The sequence below is a fragment of the Schistocerca gregaria genome, chromosome 9, assembly GCF_023897955.1.
Source record: "Schistocerca gregaria isolate iqSchGreg1 chromosome 9, iqSchGreg1.2, whole genome shotgun sequence".
NCBI lineage: Eukaryota > Metazoa > Arthropoda > Insecta > Orthoptera > Acrididae > Schistocerca > Schistocerca gregaria.
In genome coordinates this window covers 111,354,347-111,375,962 of record NC_064928.1, presented here as the reverse complement: position 1 = coordinate 111,375,962, position 21,616 = coordinate 111,354,347, and the positions used below count along the sequence as shown (strand labels likewise).

Genomic DNA, 21,616 nt, shown 5'->3' with positions numbered 1-21,616 from the left:
AGTGGGCTAAAGATCTCAATGTACGAAGCACCATGTAAGGAGCCCTTCCCCAATTGGCTTGCTCTTCAGGAAAATTTTGAAAAATGGAGGTCAAACCCTACAGGGGACCATCACATAAAGGCTGAAACGTGTGATACTCCTTTTAGTCACCTCCTACGACAGGCAGGAATATCTCAGGCCTATTCTAACCCCCAGGTCTGCTGGGTGGGTCACGAAAGTTGAATTTTGCTACACTGTAATCACATGTACAGCAAGTATTTTCATCCAACACAGATCAGATGTGCTACGCCACTAGTGCAGGGAGCAAAGTTTTACATTAGAATACTCGAGTTTCATTCCAGGACTAAGTGATTTTTTATCTCTCCAGTAAAAGTGTAGAATACACTGCTTCTTTGTTGGTATACACCTTACAACAACTGTTTTTCTAACACTGAAAACAGCAGTTATTCATCAAGACATGTCAGAAATATTCATAAAGAATAATCAGTTAAAAATAGATTCCTTGTCATATGACAGACATAAGAACAATACTTATCAATGTGGAGATGTTAAACATACATACTATATTGAGAAGAACAGTCAGTTGCAGTTTTTTAAATACGTTATTAGAGACAACATGTGTCTCAGTTCTACATTAGTATTAAATAATTGATTGTGTTTTGTACGAGATCTGCTGTAATTGCTGCATAACAATTAAGAAGTCAGATATCAATTCACACACTCTACAATTAAAAATAAAGAAAGAAAAGAAAAAAAAAAAGATATACACTTCCATCATAATTGAACTCTTGAACAAATGTGGGAGCAGTAAGATATTTATTCAATTACAACTGTATGGATCCGCAAAGCCAAACAGTGTTATGACAACAATTCTGGGTGAAGCAATCCATAATTATTATATGGCAGTTTGAAATCCTGCAGACACTAAATGTCCTGCACGAGGAACAACCACCAAACACTCTCTTCTGTATTACCATTTGGATCTCACTGACAATATTATAATTATTCTAGGAAAAAATACATATTTACATACATTTTATACAGTAATATAAGATACGTCATAGCGTCACAGCAGTGTGTTGAGATTTTTCAGATATGCCTGTACTTTAAAATCATGGATATATTGCTGTACATAAAAATGGATCACAATTTGAGAAAAGGTGTTTTTCACAGTTCCAACGTAAACTGGAAGCCAAAGGACGGATTTGACAATAACATAAACGAAACTTCCTGGCAGATTAAAACCATCTGCCAAAGAGGGACTTGAATCCAGAATGTTTGCCCTTCGTGAGCAAATTGTCTACCAACTGAGCCTACTATGACTCACAACATGCGCTCAAAGCTTTACTTCAGCAGTAGCGCTTTCCTGCCTTTGAAAGGCAAAGATACCAGGTTAGAGTCCCAGTTCGGCACACAGCATTAATCTTCCATGGAATTTCAAATTGGAGCACACACTGCTGCAGAGTGAACATTAATTTGGTATAAAAAACATTTGCAGCCATGTGATATGAAAGCATTGAGCAACACAAAGGTTTATATTACAGTCGTCACAACAACACTACTGCTATATTTTTACTTTCAGCCTGTGTGCATCATGCACACACCTGTATAACGTGCAGTTCCTTATTGGATCTTGTTTCTTCACAGTATGTGGAAGAAGTGATGGAAAATTATTCTATTCCCATAAGAAGTCTGGGACTAGTGTTTGAAAATGGATGATCTGATGCTTTTAAGGCAAAATCATCTTTTTGATGGTTCAAAATTATCATCTTTGTAACAGTAATTCAGACAGAGTGTGGCTTCTTCTTACTACCTTATATAATAAAAAGGAAAACGTCATTTCCTAAAACAAGTTATATAAAATGGACAAATACTACTCTGTGACATTTTCACTCTTTTCACTTGCTAGGCTGTTATCAATTCTCTCCATCATGTTGTAACCACAACAGCCATTAGCTTTGACATCTCCAGAGCTCTCGTATATTCAGCCAATATGCTATTATTTTCCCCTCTTTGAAAAGCAACATTTCCCCCTTTTCAGCTTTCTATTATGAAACATTTGAGAGATGCCTCTGAGACAGCTGCACAGTACTGTGTGGATCAATCCTTTGAGGCCAGCCAGTTGAGGAGAAGTTCAATAACTATCAAATTAAAAGAATAATCTTTGTTCAGCAGTAGCTTAATAGCTGCCACTACAGTTTGAGCTCAAGTATAGTTTGTCAAACTTTGTAAAATTTCCCATGTATACAATTAAATACAACACACCAGTTTGGGACTAACAAAGTGTAAATGAACCGTGCTCTTTTTAGTGGCGGATATTGCACCAAATCAAATCTTTATTTCTGCAACATATGATGTCTCTGGTGTTCGGATTAGTGGGAACACAGTTATTTGCAATAAGCATATAGTTACAACAAATCTGGCTTACACACAGAGTTTTGAATTAAAGAATTGCCAAGAAACTCTCACATTTTGTCACTAGTGGGGTCTTTTGTCTTTCCACATAGAAATGTGTGTTCGGCAGACCTGTTCATCTATATGACGATGATGGTCAATTCGTTGTGTCATCATCAATGAAACTGTGAGTAAATAATAATAATAATAATAATAATAAAATGTTTGACAACTCGTTCCTTATTGTAGAGTATAAAGAACACAGACACACTCAGGGAAACCTTTACAGGTAACAAAATAGTGGTGGAGGTATCTAATTCAATGCCCTCTCCCAATTCGACACTCAACTATTGGCAAAAAAAACTAAACATGGGTTTAAAATGTTTAAGCATTATCGGTGTGTTGCAAGAATCTACTCAGCATATTAATCTCTCCTTAATTTGAAAATATGGGATAACTCATCATTTTATGTAAACTGGTTGATAAACAGATTTTGTAAAATGAAAGGAATAAAGAAGATAAAATTATGTTCCAGCTCTGAATGTTTCGATATCTGCTTATAAACAATCACAACAGCCAAGAGAATGCAGAACTCTGCAATACTGCGTCAACATTTCAGCAACACATAACTAGCTATGTACTCAATAGATTCAGATACAGCATATCATGCTCAAGAAGCTAATGTTGATTTTAAAAAGGGGTGCTAACTGAACGGCAAGCTAAAACATGTTGTAATTAACATGGTACAACATCTAACTAGTCTGATGAACTGTATCATACAACGAAGCATGTAGGAGATGTGACAGAAAGCCACACCTTTCTACCCAGATCTCCTCCTTACTTGTGACTATGTTTTGCAGGAATGATAGATTCCTGTTACACATCGATGAAAACTCAAAATGTTTACATTCATGTTGGCTTCTCCACATTATTGAAGTTTACGCACCACAGTCTCCCTCAAGTCCGACCTCTTGTCCATGTCATGGGAGGCACGCAACAGCATGAGGCAGGGGATTGACTGAAGCGGTGAAGTACAATGCAGACGATGTGTGTCGCAAGATCCTATTGTAGCTGTGAATGTCCTACAGTAAACACAAAATATGATGGCCAACAGGGCTCTGGTGTAGCTACAATAGGCACAACACACCAGTGGTGGAAACCCATTTGCTTTCAACAATCAAACAAGCCTCTCACACAGCACAAAATAATAACAGAGCTTCAACTTACCCATATATTTGTGACACACACACACTAGCCTAGCTAATTTCAAATTTATTTAGTAACATTCTTAGGGAGTCATCAATTCTGTGAAAGTATATGCCGCATTCACTGATGTCATTTGTCATTAGGCTTGTTGATTGTTGACCCACATTGACAAGTCTCCTTTCCATTATTAATTTCTTACTAAAACTTGTAAGCACTTCATCTATTTGTGGAATTTGCTCAAGAACATCACAACAACACTGTATTCATTTCCTTTGCTTTTTAATGGAATTTGCAACAAAATTCTATATTTAAATGTTACATAATTGTACTGCGCTGTTACATCTTCACATCACTACATTAAAAAATCTACCTCAGCCCTGTGTGTTTGATATTAAAAAGTACCTGGTATCACATATCTCCACATGCGTGCACAATGCTGTTTGACTTTTGGCCCAGCAGCTTATTGTGTAACTTCTACACTTCGCTCTCATGTGTCTTGGCCACTCCACGTTCAAACTTCATACAGAGAGCAAGCATGAGGTCTGATCAACACCCGTTCATGCGACACTATCTACTATTCCTTTCAATACTATCAACTATTCCATTTGCACTGGTGACAGTGCCTACCAGCAGCAGAATAACATGAATGGTGCCTCAACAAATTTTACTCAGCTTTAGGTCAATAATTATTTGTAAGCCATGGAAAATGACTGCTAGAACAAAACCAGTTTAGCGATTTCAATATTTTATGAGCAACTGCAGCAATATTTATTGTCTACACTCTCCATCTAACGACATAAGTGTGAACACAACATGTAAAGGTGTTACAAAGAACAACCTTGTATGTTGTGAAGAACTGCACTGACCCTGCTTGACCCATTTCATATTTCCCTCCATATCGTATGCAAAATGGTGCATTCATAGCTGGCGATCTCCTGGGCCTACTGGATAACTGCAGAGTGAAGAGAGGATAATAACCATAACCTTAAAGGAAACTGGCATATCAGCTATATGACAGAACACTTATTGGATTTGCCAAGCAAAATCGTTCCTTCAACACAGAAGCCAATGCCTTAACTACTTCAATACATTCTTTGGTGTTAATCATGGCTTCTTTACAGAATATGTTTCAGAGGTACTCGAAAATAACATTTTCTTAAAAAGCACTGTACAAAAAGAAGAGAGCAAAATTATCTTTTACATCCTATGACACTTGTAATGCCATATTACATAGATGAAGTGGGAGGGTGGGGGGGGGGGGGGGGGGGGCAAATATTACGGTTAACCTCAACAAAGATGAAGAAAATGACGAAATCTTCTCAAATACTAGGTAGGTTTTAAAATTAACTATTGCTTCTAATCTCACTACAAAAGATTGATTCATTCATTTACCTACTGTGTAATGGCTGTTAAAACTACATTGTTTACTTTTAGCAGAATTATTGTGTAACTGTTAAACAAAATAATTTATGGTAGCAAATGTGAGAGCAATAAGATGCCATTTAATAAATTACAACTGTACGGATCTGCAAGGCCAAACAGTGTTATGACAATTCCTGGTGAAGCAATCTGTAGTTATTATACAGCAGTTTCAAATCCTGCACATACTAAATGCTCTGAACGAGGAACAACTGCCACATACTCTCTTCACTACATCACAATCTTGCATCCCGCCAGTGGCATTGTAGTTACAAAAGGAAAAGAAAATAATCGCTATCTACTGTGTGTACCAAATCATGTATTTTTTAACCACTTTTGCACTTGCTGATTGAGCAAACTAAATGAAATATTAAATACACTGAGAAAGATCTTCCATTGAACAGTCTGCTGTGTTACAATTCTTTCATTCTGATCAAACAGCTGGTGTTATAATGCTGACAATTGATCACTTTTCAGGAAACAACTTCACACAATACTGCGTAAGAACTTTCTTCAAACAATACAACATATTTATAATTGTGTGTGAAAATTTAAGTTATTAAGATGTTTCTTCTAAAGTATTCATATGGAGTGTAGCCATGTATGAAAGTGAAACATGGACGATAAACAGTTTCGACAAGAAGAGAACACAAGCTTTCAAAACGTGGTGCTACAGAAGAATGCTGAATATTAGATGCGTAGATCACATAACTAATAAGGAGGTATTGAACAGAATTGGGGGAGAAGAGGAGTTTGTGGCACAACTTGACAAGAAGAAGGGACCGATAGGTAGGTCATGTTCTGAGGCATCAAGGGATCACAAATTTAGCAGTGGAGGGCAGCATGGAGGGTAAAAATCGTAGAGGGAGGCCAAGAGATGAACACACTAACCAGATTCAGAAGTATGTAGGTTGCAGTAAGTACTGGGAGATGAAGAAGCTTGCACAGGATAGAGTAGCATGGAGAGCTGCATCAATCCAGTCTCAGGACTGAAGACAAGAACAACAACAATTCAATCACTGAACTACTGTGTAAAGGCTGGTACAACTACATTGCTTATCTTTAGCAGTTATTGTATGAGTGATCAAACAAAAGATTTTTGTATTTGTTAAACAAAAGAATTTATGGTAGTAAACGTGGGATCAATGAGATGCCATTTAATAAATTACAACTGTACGGATCCGCAAAGCCAAACAGTGTTATGACAACAATTCTGGGTGAAGCAATCCATAGTTATTATATGGCAGTTTGAAATCCTGCAGATACTAAATGCTCTGAACGAGGAACAACTGCCACATACTCTCTTCACTGTATCAAAATCTTGTATTCCACCAATGGCACTGTAGCTACACACGGAAAAGAAAAGTTATCTACTGTGTGTAGCGAATCATGTATTGTTTAACTGAACTACTGTGTCAAGGCTGGTACAACTACATTGCTTATTTTTAGCAGTTATTGTATGAGTAATCAAACAAAAGATTTTTGTATTTGTTAAACAAAAGAATTTATGGTAGTAAACGTGGGATCAATGAGTTGCCATTTAATAAATTACAACTGTACGGATCCGCAAAGCCAAACAGTGTTATGACAACAATTCTGGGTGAAGCAATCCATAGTTATTATATGGCAGTTTGAAATCCTGCAGATACTAAATGCTCTGAACGAGGAACAACTGCCACATACTCTCTTCACTGTATCAAAATCTTGTATTCCACCAATGGCACTGTAGCTACACACGGAAAAGAAGAAGAAGAAGAAGAAGAAGAAGAAGAAAAAAAAAAAAAAAAAAAAAAAAACGTTATCTACTGTGTGTAGCGAATCATGTATTGTTTAACCACTTTGGCACTTGCTGATTGAGCAAACTAAGAACAAACTACATGAAATATTAATTACAAAAAGAAATATCTTCCACTGAACAGTCTGCTCTGTTACAATTCATTCATTCTGATGAAACAACTGGTGTTACAATGCTGACATCAAAAACTGATCACTTTTCAGGAAACAACTTCACACAATACCGCGTCAGAATTTATTTTATATTATACAACATATTTATAATTGTTTGTGAAAATTTAAGTTATTGAGGTGTTTCTAATCCCACTATAAGAGATCAATTCAACCACTCAACTACTGTGTAAAGGCTGGTACAACTACACTGCTTAAATTTAGCAGAATTATTGTGTGAGTAATTAAACAAAAGATTTTCGTATCTGTTAAACAAAAGAATTTATGGTAGTAAACGTGGGATCAATGAGTTGCCATTTAATAAATTACAACTGTACGGATCCGCAAAGCCAAACAGTGTTATGACAACAATTCTGGGTGAAGCAATCCATAGTTATTATATGGCAGTTTGAAATCCTGCAGATACTAAATGCTCTGAACGAGGAACAACTGCCACATACTCTCTTCACTGTATCAAAATCTTGTATTCCACCAATGGCACTGTAGCTACACACGGAAAAGAAAAGTTATCTACTGTGTGTAGCGAATCATGTATTGTTTAACTGAACTACTGTGTCAAGGCTGGTACAACTACATTGCTTATTTTTAGCAGTTATTGTATGAGTAATCAAACAAAAGATTTTTGTATTTGTTAAACAAAAGAATTTATGGTAGTAAACGTGGGATCAATGAGTTGCCATTTAATAAATTACAACTGTACGGATCCGCAAAGCCAAACAGTGTTATGACAACAATTCTGGGTGAAGCAATCCATAGTTATTATATGGCAGTTTGAAATCCTGCAGATACTAAATGCTCTGAACGAGGAACAACTGCCACATACTCTCTTCACTGTATCAAAATCTTGTATTCCACCAATGGCACTGTAGCTACACACGGAAAAAAAAAAAAAAAAAAAAAAAAAAAAAAAAAAAAAAAAAAAAAAAAAAAAACGTTATCTACTGTGTGTAGCGAATCATGTATTGTTTAACCACTTTGGCACTTGCTGATTGAGCAAACTAAGAACAAACTACATGAAATATTAATTACAAAAAGAAATATCTTCCACTGAACAGTCTGCTCTGTTACAATTCATTCATTCTGATGAAACAACTGGTGTTACAATGCTGACATCAAAAACTGATCACTTTTCAGGAAACAACTTCACACAATACCGCGTCAGAATTTATTTTATATTATACAACATATTTATAATTGTTTGTGAAAATTTAAGTTATTGAGGTGTTTCTAATCCCACTATAAGAGATCAATTCAACCACTCAACTACTGTGTAAAGGCTGGTACAACTACACTGCTTAAATTTAGCAGAATTATTGTGTGAGTAATTAAACAAAAGATTTTCGTATCTGTTAAACAAAAGAATTTATGGTAGTAAACGTGGGATCAATGAGTTGCCATTTAATAAATTACAACTGTACGGATCCGCAAAGCCAAACAGTGTTATGACAACAATTCTGGGTGAAGCAATCCATAGTTATTATATGGCAGTTTGAAATCCTGCAGATACTAAATGCTCTGAACGAGGAACAACTGCCACATACTCTCTTCACTGTATCAAAATCTTGTATTCCACCAATGGCACTGTAGCTACACACGGAAAAGAAAAGTTATCTACTGTGTGTAGCGAATCATGTATTGTTTAACTGAACTACTGTGTCAAGGCTGGTACAACTACATTGCTTATTTTTAGCAGTTATTGTATGAGTAATCAAACAAAAGATTTTTGTATTTGTTAAACAAAAGAATTTATGGTAGTAAACGTGGGATCAATGAGTTGCCATTTAATAAATTACAACTGTACGGATCCGCAAAGCCAAACAGTGTTATGACAACAATTCTGGGTGAAGCAATCCATAGTTATTATATGGCAGTTTGAAATCCTGCAGATACTAAATGCTCTGAACGAGGAACAACTGCCACATACTCTCTTCACTGTATCAAAATCTTGTATTCCACCAATGGCACTGTAGCTACACACGGAAAAAAAAAAAAAAAAAAAAAAAAAAAAAAAAAAAAAAAAAAAAAAAAAACGTTATCTACTGTGTGTAGCGAATCATGTATTGTTTAACCACTTTGGCACTTGCTGATTGAGCAAACTAAGAACAAACTACATGAAATATTAATTACAAAAAGAAATATCTTCCACTGAACAGTCTGCTCTGTTACAATTCTTTCATTCTGATGAAACAACTGGTGTTACAATGCTGACATCAAAAACTGATCACTTTTCAGGAAATAACTTCACACAATACCGCGTCAGAATTTATTTTATATTATACAACATATTTATAATTGTTTGTGAAAATTTAAGTTATTGAGGTGTTTCTAATCCCACTATAAGAGATCAATTCAACCACTCAACTACTGTGTAAAGGCTGGTACAACTACACTGCTTAAATTTAGCAGAATTATTGTGTGAGTAATTAAACAAAAGATTTTCGTATCTGTTAAACAAAAGAATTTATGGTAGTAAACGTGGGATCAATGAGATGCCATTTAATAAATTACAACTGTACGGATCCGCAAAGCCAAACAGTGTTATGACAACAATTCTGGGTGAAGCAATCCGTTGTTATTATATGGCAGTTTGAAATCCTGCAGATACTAAATGCTCTGAACGAGGAACAACTGCCACATACTCTCTTCACTACATCACAATCTTGCATCCCACCAGTGGCATTGTAGTTACAAAAGGAAAAGAAAATAATCGCTATCTACTGTGTGTACCAAATCATGTATTTTTTAACCACTTTTGCACTTGCTGATTGAGCAAACTAAATGAAATATTAAATACACTGAGAAAGATCTTCCATTGAACAGTCTGCTGTGTTACAATTCTTTCATTCTGATCAAACAGCTGGTGTTATAATGCTGACAATTGATCACTTTTCAGGAAACAACTTCACACAATACTGAGTAAGAACTTACTTCAAACAATACAACATATTTATAATTGTGTGTGAAAATTTAAGTTATTAAGATGTTTCTTCTAAAGTATTCATATGGAGTGTAGCCATGTATGAAAGTGAAACACGGACGATAAACAGTTTCGACAAGAAGAGAACACAAGCTTTCAAAACGTGGTGCTACAGAAGAATGCTGAATATTAGATGGGTAGATCACATAACTAATAAGGAGGTATTGAATAGAATTGGGGGAGAAGAGGAGTTTGTGGCACAACTTGACAAGAAGAAGGGACCGATAGGTAGGTCATGTTCTGAGGCATCAAGGGATCACAAATTTAGCAGTGGAGGGCAGCATGGAGGGTAAAAGTCGTAGAGGGAGACCAAGAGATGAACACACTAACCAGATTCAGAAGTATGTAGGTTGCAGTAAGTACTGGGAGATGAAGAAGCTTGCACAGGATAGAGTAGCATGGAGAGCTGCATCAATCCAGTCTCAGGACTGAAGACAAGAACAACAACAATTCAATCACTGAACTACTGTGTAAAGGCTGGTACAACTACATTGCTTATCTTTAGCAGTTATTGTAAGAGTGATCAAACAAAAGATTTTTGTATTTGTTAAACAAAAGAATTTATGGTAGTAAACGTGGGATCAATGAGATGCCATTTAATAAATTACAACTGTACGGATCCGCAAAGCCAAACAGTGTTATGACAACAATTCTGGGTGAAGCAATCCATAGTTATTATATGGCAGTTTGAAATCCTGCAGATACTAAATGCTCTGAACGAGGAACAACTGCCACATACTCTCTTCACTGTATCAAAATCTTGTATTCCACCAATGGCACTGTAGCTACACACGGAAAAGAAAAGTTATCTACTGTGTGTAGCGAATCATGTATTGTTTAACTGAACTACTGTGTCAAGGCTGGTACAACTACATTGCTTATTTTTAGCAGTTATTGTATGAGTAATCAAACAAAAGATTTTTGTATTTGTTAAACAAAAGAATTTATGGTAGTAAACGTGGGATCAATGAGTTGCCATTTAATAAATTACAACTGTACGGATCCGCAAAGCCAAACAGTGTTATGACAACAATTCTGGGTGAAGCAATCCATAGTTATTATATGGCAGTTTGAAATCCTGCAGATACTAAATGCTCTGAACGAGGAACAACTGCCACATACTCTCTTCACTGTATCAAAATCTTGTATTCCACCAATGGCACTGTAGCTACACACGGAAAAGAAGAAGAAGAAGAAGAAGAAGAGAAAAAAAAAAAAAAAAAAAAAAAAAAGAACGTTATCTACTGTGTGTAGCGAATCATGTATTGTTTAACCACTTTGGCACTTGCTGATTGAGCAAACTAAGAACAAACTACATGAAATATTAATTACAAAAAGAAATATCTTCCACTGAACAGTCTGCTCTGTTACAATTCATTCATTCTGATGAAACAACTGGTGTTACAATGCTGACATCAAAAACTGATCACTTTTCAGGAAACAACTTCACACAATACCGCGTCAGAATTTATTTTATATTATACAACATATTTATAATTGTTTGTGAAAATTTAAGTTATTGAGGTGTTTCTAATCCCACTATAAGAGATCAATTCAACCACTCAACTACTGTGTAAAGGCTGGTACAACTACACTGCTTAAATTTAGCAGAATTATTGTGTGAGTAATTAAACAAAAGATTTTCGTATCTGTTAAACAAAAGAATTTATGGTAGTAAACGTGGGATCAATGAGATGCCATTTAATAAATTACAACTGTACGGATCCGCAAAGCCAAACAGTGTTATGACAACAATTCTGGGTGAAGCAATCCGTTGTTATTATATGGCAGTTTGAAATCCTGCAGATACTAAATGCTCTGAACGAGGAACAACTGCCACATACTCTCTTCACTACATCACAATCTTGCATCCCACCAGTGGCATTGTAGTTACAAAAGGAAAAGAAAATAATCGCTATCTACTGTGTGTACCAAATCATGTATTTTTTAACCACTTTTGCACTTGCTGATTGAGCAAACTAAATGAAATATTAAATACACTGAGAAAGATCTTCCATTGAACAGTCTGCTGTGTTACAATTCTTTCATTCTGATCAAACAGCTGGTGTTATAATGCTGACAATTGATCACTTTTCAGGAAACAACTTCACACAATACTGAGTAAGAACTTACTTCAAACAATACAACATATTTATAATTGTGTGTGAAAATTTAAGTTATTAAGATGTTTCTTCTAAAGTATTCATATGGAGTGTAGCCATGTATGAAAGTGAAACACGGACGATAAACAGTTTCGACAAGAAGAGAACACAAGCTTTCAAAACGTGGTGCTACAGAAGAATGCTGAATATTAGATGGGTAGATCACATAACTAATAAGGAGGTATTGAATAGAATTGGGGGAGAAGAGGAGTTTGTGGCACAACTTGACAAGAAGAAGGGACCGATAGGTAGGTCATGTTCTGAGGCATCAAGGGATCACAAATTTAGCAGTGGAGGGCAGCATGGAGGGTAAAAGTCGTAGAGGGAGACCAAGAGATGAACACACTAACCAGATTCAGAAGTATGTAGGTTGCAGTAAGTACTGGGAGATGAAGAAGCTTGCACAGGATAGAGTAGCATGGAGAGCTGCATCAATCCAGTCTCAGGACTGAAGACAAGAACAACAACAATTCAATCACTGAACTACTGTGTAAAGGCTGGTACAACTACATTGCTTATCTTTAGCAGTTATTGTAAGAGTGATCAAACAAAAGATTTTTGTATTTGTTAAACAAAAGAATTTATGGTAGTAAACGTGGGATCAATGAGATGCCATTTAATAAATTACAACTGTACGGATCCGCAAAGCCAAACAGTGTTATGACAACAATTCTGGGTGAAGCAATCCATAGTTATTATATGGCAGTTTGAAATCCTGCAGATACTAAATGCTCTGAACGAGGAACAACTGCCACATACTCTCTTCACTGTATCAAAATCTTGTATTCCACCAATGGCACTGTAGCTACACACCGGGGGAAAAAAAAAAAAAAAAAAAAAAAAAAAAAAAAAAAAAAAAAAGGTTATCTACTGTGTGTAGCGAATCATGTATTGTTTAACCACTTTGGCACTTGCTGATTGAGCAAACTAAGAACAAACTACATGAAATATTAATTTCAAAAAGAAATATCTTCCACTGAACAGTCTGCTCTGTTACAATTCTTTCATTCTGATGAAACAACTGGTGTTACAATGCTGACATCAAAAACTGATCACTTTTCAGGAAACAACTTCACACAATACCGCGTCAGAATTTATTTTATATTATACAACATATTTATAATTGTTTGTGAAAATTTAAGTTATTGAGGTGTTTCTAATCCCACTATAAGAGATCAATTCAACCACTCAACTACTGTGTAAAGGCTGGTACAACTACACTGCTTAAATTTAGCAGAATTATTGTGTGAGTAATTAAACAAAAGATTTTCGTATCTGTTAAACAAAAGAATTTATGGTAGTAAACGTGGGATCAAGGAGATGCCATTTAATAAATTACAACTGTACGGATCCGCAAAGCCAAACAGTGTTATGACAGCAATTCTGGGTGAAGCAATCCGTAGTTATTATATGGCAGTTTGAAATCCTGCAGATACTAAATGCCCTGCACGAGGAACAACTGCCACATACTCTCTTCACTACATCACAATCTTGCATTCCACCAATGGCACTGTAGCTACACACGGAAAAGAAAAGAGAAGAAGAAAAAAAATGTTATCTACTGTGTGTAGCAAATAATGTATTGTTTAACTACTTTTGCACTTGCTGATTGAGCATACTACATTAAATATTGATTACATTAAGAAATTGGTATCGTAAAAGATCTTTAGCAATTTTTCCACTCATATTTTCATCACAATACAAATCATTGAAATTAGGAACATAAGATTCAAAATAAACACAATCAGCATTACATATATATTCATAAAGTTGAAGTACACTTGAATGACTTGTTTCAATTTGAATATGCTTAATGACATTTGATAACACTATCACTAAGTGTACAAAGTGTTGTATTTGATCTCCATATAGAAGTTTCTATTACTTTATTAATTGGTACACTCAAATTATTTATTACTACACGTATGACTTGAATCTGGATTTACATATAATTTCATTTCCCTCTTTTTGTGTCTCCACCATTAAGACGTGTTGATATACTTTATTGTTTGAGTTGAATAAAATTGAGCAATCATATAAAACAGTTTTTCGTCCTCGATCCATGAAGAGGATGTAATAACATTGTTGTTCTTTCTAACTGAAATACTGCAATAAATTTCTTCCGCTTTGTTCGTTGGATCTGTTAAAAACTGTAGCATATTCTGACTTCCCAACTATATTAGTGAAGTATATTCTGAAGTAACATCTGCACCATCCATTTCGTCTGTTACAGCAATGGACGACGTGGATGTGTTCCGAGTTCGTTTCTGATTACTCTGCAAGGATGAAGAGAAATCTGTTTCTTTGATTTTGTTTGCAAAAGAATCTAACGCAATTTGTATTGGCTTTGGATGAACACAGTGTGTGTCCAATCCAATCCTCTGGATACACAAGTAATTAATGATGTTGTCTGAGGTGATTTGTCCCATTCCTCTTCAATTTTCTGTAAAGTTTGTAAACGTTCAAGTTGATTTTCTTTTTTTTTCAAAGTGAGAACGTAACCATAAAACGAATTTAGACATTCTTAAGGATCATCAAATAAATTAATGATTTTAACTAATAGACTTACAATTTCAATTACGTCTGTCAGTATCGTCGTCGTCACTTGTTAAAGTTGTTATTTTGGTTTTCTTAGGGGAGTTACCTCTTTTTGTTCTTCTGTATCAGAAGTTTTTCTCTTACGTCCTGTGCCTATATCTTTTGCTGGTTTCGTTGGTCTTGCATCGTCTTCGTCTGAATAGTCAGAAGATTCTGCTGAAATGTCATTTTTAGACATATTAAAAAATAAATGTCTGTCTTTTTGAGTTGGAGTAAAGTATTTAAATTGTACTTCTCCAGTACTAATAATAGATCTATTAAAAAAAAAAACATTAACAGTATTTTATAAATCACATTGTGTTCCTTGATTTACAGAAGGTATTAAATCTTTAGTGAAAATACTTTCAATGCGTTCTGCAAATGCAGCAGTTAAACATATTCTACAAAATAAAATATCACTCATTTGTAATATAGTTTCAAAATAACGAGCTTTTGATGTACAAAGTATTTCTTGAGTAGTAAACCCATAATGATCCTGAGTCGGTTGTTCAGTTAAATATAACACATTACTAGGTCGGCTCACAAAATGGTTATTAGTCAGTATTTGTAATTTTCCTTCATCTTGAGTGTTAATAATAACATTTAACTAACAATTTGTACACAATACATTGTATAGAACATGTCTACACATATGGTCATAATGTCTAAGACAGTAATTGCGTGGTTGATTAAGTGATATTAATTGATAATTTACATTCACAATTTTAATCCTATATTGTAATTTACACAGTGTATCAGATCGTGTCCACGTTATTAAATCTTTATCTTTTAATGAACAAATTCACATAAAATGATCATATCTTCTAAAAGCGATAGCACTCCAATTAAAATGTCTTTCAAATTCTTTGTTTCTAATAAATAATTTGTAAGTGATATTCATTACGGCATTGTCATATAAACAGCTTGGCCACTCCAAACCTTTTAATACTATTTTTGTCCACCGTACTGCAAGTCTCTTGTAGATACAGGCACTTTTTCATCAATACATGCGGCCCAGTCTGCACGACGACGATTAAATTGGTCATCAGATTCTCTACTACGAATTTGAGATAGTTCTTCATCGCCATCACTATCACTTTCAAAAATTAAGCTTGGTTATTCATGTTGTCTCTGAGGAAACGATTCATCGCTCAATAACGAAAGACTGATATTACTTTCGTTGGAATCGGATGAACTCATTGTATCGCTCCGAGATCAAGCGCACTAATTAAAAAATTCCTTTGTCTTCTACATGCCACTGTTTGCAAGTGAATGTTTCACTGTTCAGCCCAATGACTATAACATTTGTTCATCAGGTACTGACTGCAATTGTCGTTCACTCCAACGCTGCCCCTTATATACATACTTGCAACTTCATTTGTAATACAAACGAGGACATTTTTACATAACTGATATCTTGCCAACGACCCCCAGCCACTCACCGGCCCTCGGCCGTGACGTCACGGCAGCCACAGATTGCTACTTTCACTTAACTGGCCTTTTTATGATTCTTTTATAATACCACATGATAAATCTGACGATAATAGAAATTTATTTGCTATAATATATATATATATCTAACTGTGTGTGAAAATTTAATTTACTGAGGTACTCTCAACTTTATGAATACCTCATAAAAAAGTGTGGGCCATGCATTGCCAATATCTGCTGACTGGTAGGTAACAGGAGATAAAAAGTTCTTGTAATATGATACAATGGCATTTGTGGAATAGAAACAGTTGCTTAACCCTTTAAAATAAAGGCTTTTTCACAGAATACGTTCCAAAATTTGGTATTTTCCTTAAGAATTAAAAAATATTATTCAGTAAAACAAATTTTATTTGATAATGCAAAGATACAAAATAAAGGCCATAACAATAAGTTAAGAATTTTTTGAAGTCCCTGCAATCAAAAATTATGAGTATATTTGTGTATAAAAAAACTGAGGAAAGTTTGAGAAAAGTGTCTCTTTTTCACAGTTCCACCGTAAACTGGAAGTTACAGGACAGATCTGACACTAACCTAAATGAAACTTCCTGGTGGATTAAAACTGTCTGCTGGAGTGGGACTCAAATCCAGAATGTTCGCCTTTTGAGGGCATGTGCACTACCAACCAATCATGAATCACGACCTGCCCTCAAAGCTTTACTTCAGCAGTATCCCTCTCCTCCACGTGAATGAGAGGTACCGTGTTAAGAGTCCCAGTGTGGCACATAGCTTTAAAGTTTAGTAGTTTCAAATCGACACACATTCTGTTACAGAGTGAACATTCATTCTGATGAAACTTATGTGTTTGTAACCACAAAATATTCATGAAAGCAAGGAGCAACGCAAAGGCTTACAGTACAGTATTCAAAACAACAATGTCATTGTATTTCTGCCTTCAGCCTGCCTGCCTGTGTCTTGCACAAAGCTGTATGATCTGAAATTTGTTATTGGATTTTGTTTCTACGCAGTAGGCGGAGTAAGTGGTGGTGAAGTTCACTCAACCAAGAATTTGGGACTGGTACCTGAAGATGGATGACCTCCTGTTTTTTAAGGCGAACTATATTTTCCATGTTTCAAATTGCCTTTTGGAAAAGGACAAACATATTTCATAAAACAAGTTCTATAAAGTGAAAAATACTATTTTCCCCATCTTTTCAATTGCCAAAGTTTTTTGCAAGGAGCTGATCAACCTCATCAACTCTGTCCACCATGTTGTATACCACAATTGCTACTAGTATATTAAAAACAAAGATTCCAAGACTTACCAAGTGGGAAAGCGCCGGCAGACAGGCACAATGAACAAAACACACAAACACACACACAGAATTACTAGCTTTCGCAACCGATGGTTGCTTCTTCAGGAAGGAGAGGGTAAGACGAAAGGATGTGCGCTTTAAGGGAGAGGGTAAGGAGTCATTCCAATCCCGGGAGCGGAAAGACTTCCCTTAGGGGGAAAAAAAGGACAGGTGTACACCCCCCCCCCCCCCCCCACACACACACACACACATCCATCTGCACATACACAGACACAAGCAGACATATTTAAAGACAAAGAGTAAGGGCTTACTCTTAAATATGTGTGTGTGTGTGTGTGTGTGTGTGTGTGTGTGTGTGTGTGTGTGTGTGTCTTTCCTTAGGGAAGTCTTTCCGCTCCCGGGATTGGAATGACTCCTTACCCTCTCCCTTAAAGCCCACATCCTTTCGTCTAACCCTCTCCTTCCTGAAGAAGCAACCATCGGTTGCGAAAGCTAGTAATTCTGTGTGTGTGTTTGTGTGTTTTGTTCATTGTGCCTGTCTGCCGGCGCTTTCCCGCTTGGTAAGTCTTGGAATCTTTGTTTTTAATATATTTTTCCCATGTGGAAGTTTCTTTCTATTTTATTTACAATTGCTACTAGCTTTGACATCACACCTCTCTTATCTTCAATCGAATTGTTATTACTTTCCGTATTTAAAAAGCTTCAGATCCCCTTTTCTACTATATTATATTAATATTGTAAATGCCAGCATCAGGAATTTTGTCCTGTACATCTGGCAATTTGGCTTACAATGCTTTGAAGTAAAGAATCAGTATGACACACTTGCATTTTGTCACTGGCATCGTCTTCCCAGTTGGAAATGTGTTTGGCACACCTATTCACCTGTACGAGCACTTCCACGAAATCATGATCACCAGTTAAACGGCAATTAAACAACAATAAAAGACTTTTCAACCTGCTCCTCAGTAAAGAGTATAATGAAAACTAATACTGTCAGGGTGGCCTAGCAGCAACAGCTGGTCAACTAGCAGACTTTGTAAAATGAGGGAAACTAATTCTAATGTAACTATGTTCTAGTTTTCTCTCTTCCAAATCTCATTTTGAACATCACAGCAGACAACAGAATGCAGGAACTCTGTATGTAACTGCCATAAAATCTGAACAAAACATAGCATGCTGGGCATTCCATAGATACTAATAGAGCACATCACATTTAAGGAACTAATGTTACTGATTTTAAAAAGGAATGCTAACTGTATTATAAGCAAGAATATTAATTTCAATGGCACACATGATAGGAAGATAGCATACCACAACATACTATAATTAACACAGTATATTAGCTAGTTTGGCAAACAGTATCATAAACAAAGCAAGTCCAATGGAGAGAGAAAATGGAGAAGAGTGGAGAAAAAACGGGCATGTGCATTGGCAGAGGGTGGCAAACAAAGAGGATGTGAGTCTTCCACCCTCTTCATTTGGCACCCTCTGCCAATGCACCCACCCACCTTTCCCTGCTCTCCTCCTATTTCGCTCCTTTTCCCCACCTCCCTGTCCCATAATACTGCACCTGTCAGCATTCTAGTCCCTGCACGCTCTGGCAGACAGCACTCCCAGCCCCCACGAGTACACTGCTATCCCCTCCCCTGCCCCCTCAGACTGCTGATTCCATTCCTAGTGAGTTTCATTCTGGTCTGAGCTGCCAGAGTTGGTGGTCATGTGTGCGTGAGATGTGCTTCCTTGTGTGAATTAATGGTGTAAGTTTCTCTTTCTTCTTCTGATGAAGGCTGTGGCAAAATGCTAACTGTCTGAGTGCCTCAACTGTGCCCATCTGCAACTTAACCTGTCATTTCTACAGTAAATAGCAATCTACCTTTTCCTACATTGCTAACCCAATTCGTATTAGCTGTAAACTGAAAATTTGAGTTCTAATTCTGTGCTGAGTTGTAGGCAGAAGCTTTTCTGTCTCAAGGAAAATTATTATATTTGAACTGAGAATACATTCCAGAATACTGAAGCAACCTGATGTTAAGGTTATTGGTGTATTTATGTGGGTTTGTTCTTTTACCCTTATACTTTGGAGTCATCTGTGTTTTATCTAGGCTCTTTGATACTTTGCGCTGGGTGAAAAAATCGTGACAAATGCTGGTTAAATAAGGGGCCAATGTTGTAGCATACTCTGTGTAAGACCAAACTGGGATTCCACCTCGGCCTGTCTTAAACTCTCAGTTGCTTCTCTACTCCAGGGATGCCTGTTACTATGTCCTCCATATGGGAGTCTGTACAACAGTCAAACCACAGTATGCTTGTATGATTCTCCTGCGTAAGTGCTTTATTTAAAAGTGAAATTTAAAGCTTGCGCTTTCCTTTTGCTGTGTTCTACTGACACACCAACCGATCTTCACTAATGTCTGATGGTAGAAATTTTATGATTCACACACAAATCATCTTACAAATGCACGAATTTCTAACCTTTGCCTGTCAGTAGTTGTGCATTCTTGTTTGAACGAGGGTGCAACAATCTTCCCTTCCTCAGCGTTTACCAAATTTTATTATCAAACCATAGTGGTTCTTTTCTGTCCTTAATCCATTTTCTCAGCAGATACTTATCCATGGCACAATTTACAGTCAGTTTGAACTCTGCACATAATTATTCTATGTCCACCACACTAGGACAAATTGATGTCCATTCATAGTCTAAGCGGCCTACTAACACCTGCTTCCCGCTTTTTCTAGCATAATTACTCTCACAGCCCTCTTGATGGATTTATTATTTTAATAACCCTCATTGCTTTGATGACACCAAATCTCAAACCCCTGTCTCTATACTGACATTGTTGATAAGGTCAGACCCAAATGTAGCTATAAGGTCTCAAATATTTCCATTGCTGCCGAAGTAGCTGGCCAAGACAGTGTTCAGAAAACTGTGTTCAAAAGTATTTCAAAAGCTATCTGTCCATCTCACCTGCAATGAATCCACATATGTCCCAGTAGATACTCACAAGATTGAAGTTGCCTCAACAAATACTGCATGATCTGGATATTTCTGTGCTCCTGAGAGCAAGGTTTCTTTGACCTAATCTACAATTTAAGGCAGCTCTGGATGGCCAATAAAAAGATCCGGTAATTAACTTTACTTCACTTAGGCCGGCTAACTTCACAGTCAGACAATTTCAGCCGCAATAGATATTATTTTGTCAACTTCAATGTACACTTCTCCTCCTATGGCATTTAATATCTCTCTTTGATACATATGTTGCATACCTTGCTAGATGTTTTAAAGCTTTCTACTTTGTGTTTCAGCCAGTCTTCGGATCTCAGACTCTAATAAGAGTGTGAAAAATTTCTTATAGGGCAGTAAATACAGGAACTTTGTTAAGAATATTTCAACAATTTACTGTTAAAATTTAACTACTTGAAGTGTCATTCTTCATACTCCGTCTGATTCGCTCTCTGCTTATCAACTTATGATTGTCTGTCAGAGGACCGCAAATAACCGCATAACCTAAAAAAACTCCGATGTGCACTCCATAAGTACTCTGCTACCCTACTAGCTGCTTCCTTTGTGTAGTGCACCCTGCCCTATCAAAGTGTGTCCTACAAATGTACACCTCATAATGCAGTCCAGAAACCTGTAATGAAGACCGTCACAGAATCGATCGAGCATTTGCTTCAGGCACTCCACTTGGTTCCAAACCAAAGTATCCCAATCAACTCTGAATGACACTGTAAATTCTGCTTGCAGCCTGTGACTGAATCCAGCTACCTTTGCCACTTCCACCAGCCGCTCGTACAAACTGGAAGTAGCCTCAGAAGCAAAGTGACAGGCGTGGGACGTGAGCAACAACTCATAGGTGACTGCCCCCTTCACCCTTGATAGCCGCAGGCAAAGACTCCACTGATGTCCCCCAGCAGACATACTGAGCACAAGCGGACTGCTTTTGGGCCCTGAATGCTACTTCCCTAAGGGCCTCCATAACATGCCTACCTTTAGAGCTCCAAATAAGTACCAAATCTTTGCCTGTGCCTGGTCAGACCCTGGTGAAGAAGTTGTCACCTGTCCACTCACAGGTTGAATGGGCAAGGCCAGACGGCCAGTCCCCAGATTGACATTACACAATATGAAATGCTGCAGACACTAAAATCCCTGCATGAAGAAAAATTGAAGAATT

General features: G+C 36.6%; 1 protein-coding gene and 1 non-coding gene across 7 annotated transcripts in view; both read right to left on the bottom strand.

The window, feature by feature from the left end:
* LOC126291691 (uncharacterized) overlaps positions 1 to 21,616 on the bottom strand; it is a 125,059-nt gene that overhangs the window by 85,416 nt on the left and 18,027 nt on the right. For 2 of the 6 annotated variants that reach the window (XM_049985316.1, XM_049985319.1), the window contains exon 2: positions 14,768 to 14,877. The exons of 2 other annotated variants lie outside the window; for them this stretch is intronic. The gene's annotated coding sequence lies outside the window, so the exon portion shown is untranslated. Of the gene's footprint in view, positions 1 to 14,692; positions 14,878 to 21,616 lie in introns of those variants that run through there. 2 more of the 6 variants (XM_049985317.1, XM_049985321.1) reach the window with 2 other exon arrangements.
* On the bottom strand, positions 829 to 954 carry LOC126292497 (small nucleolar RNA SNORA79). The gene has a single exon (XR_007552231.1). It is a non-coding gene; the product is annotated as a small nucleolar RNA SNORA79 (small nucleolar RNA).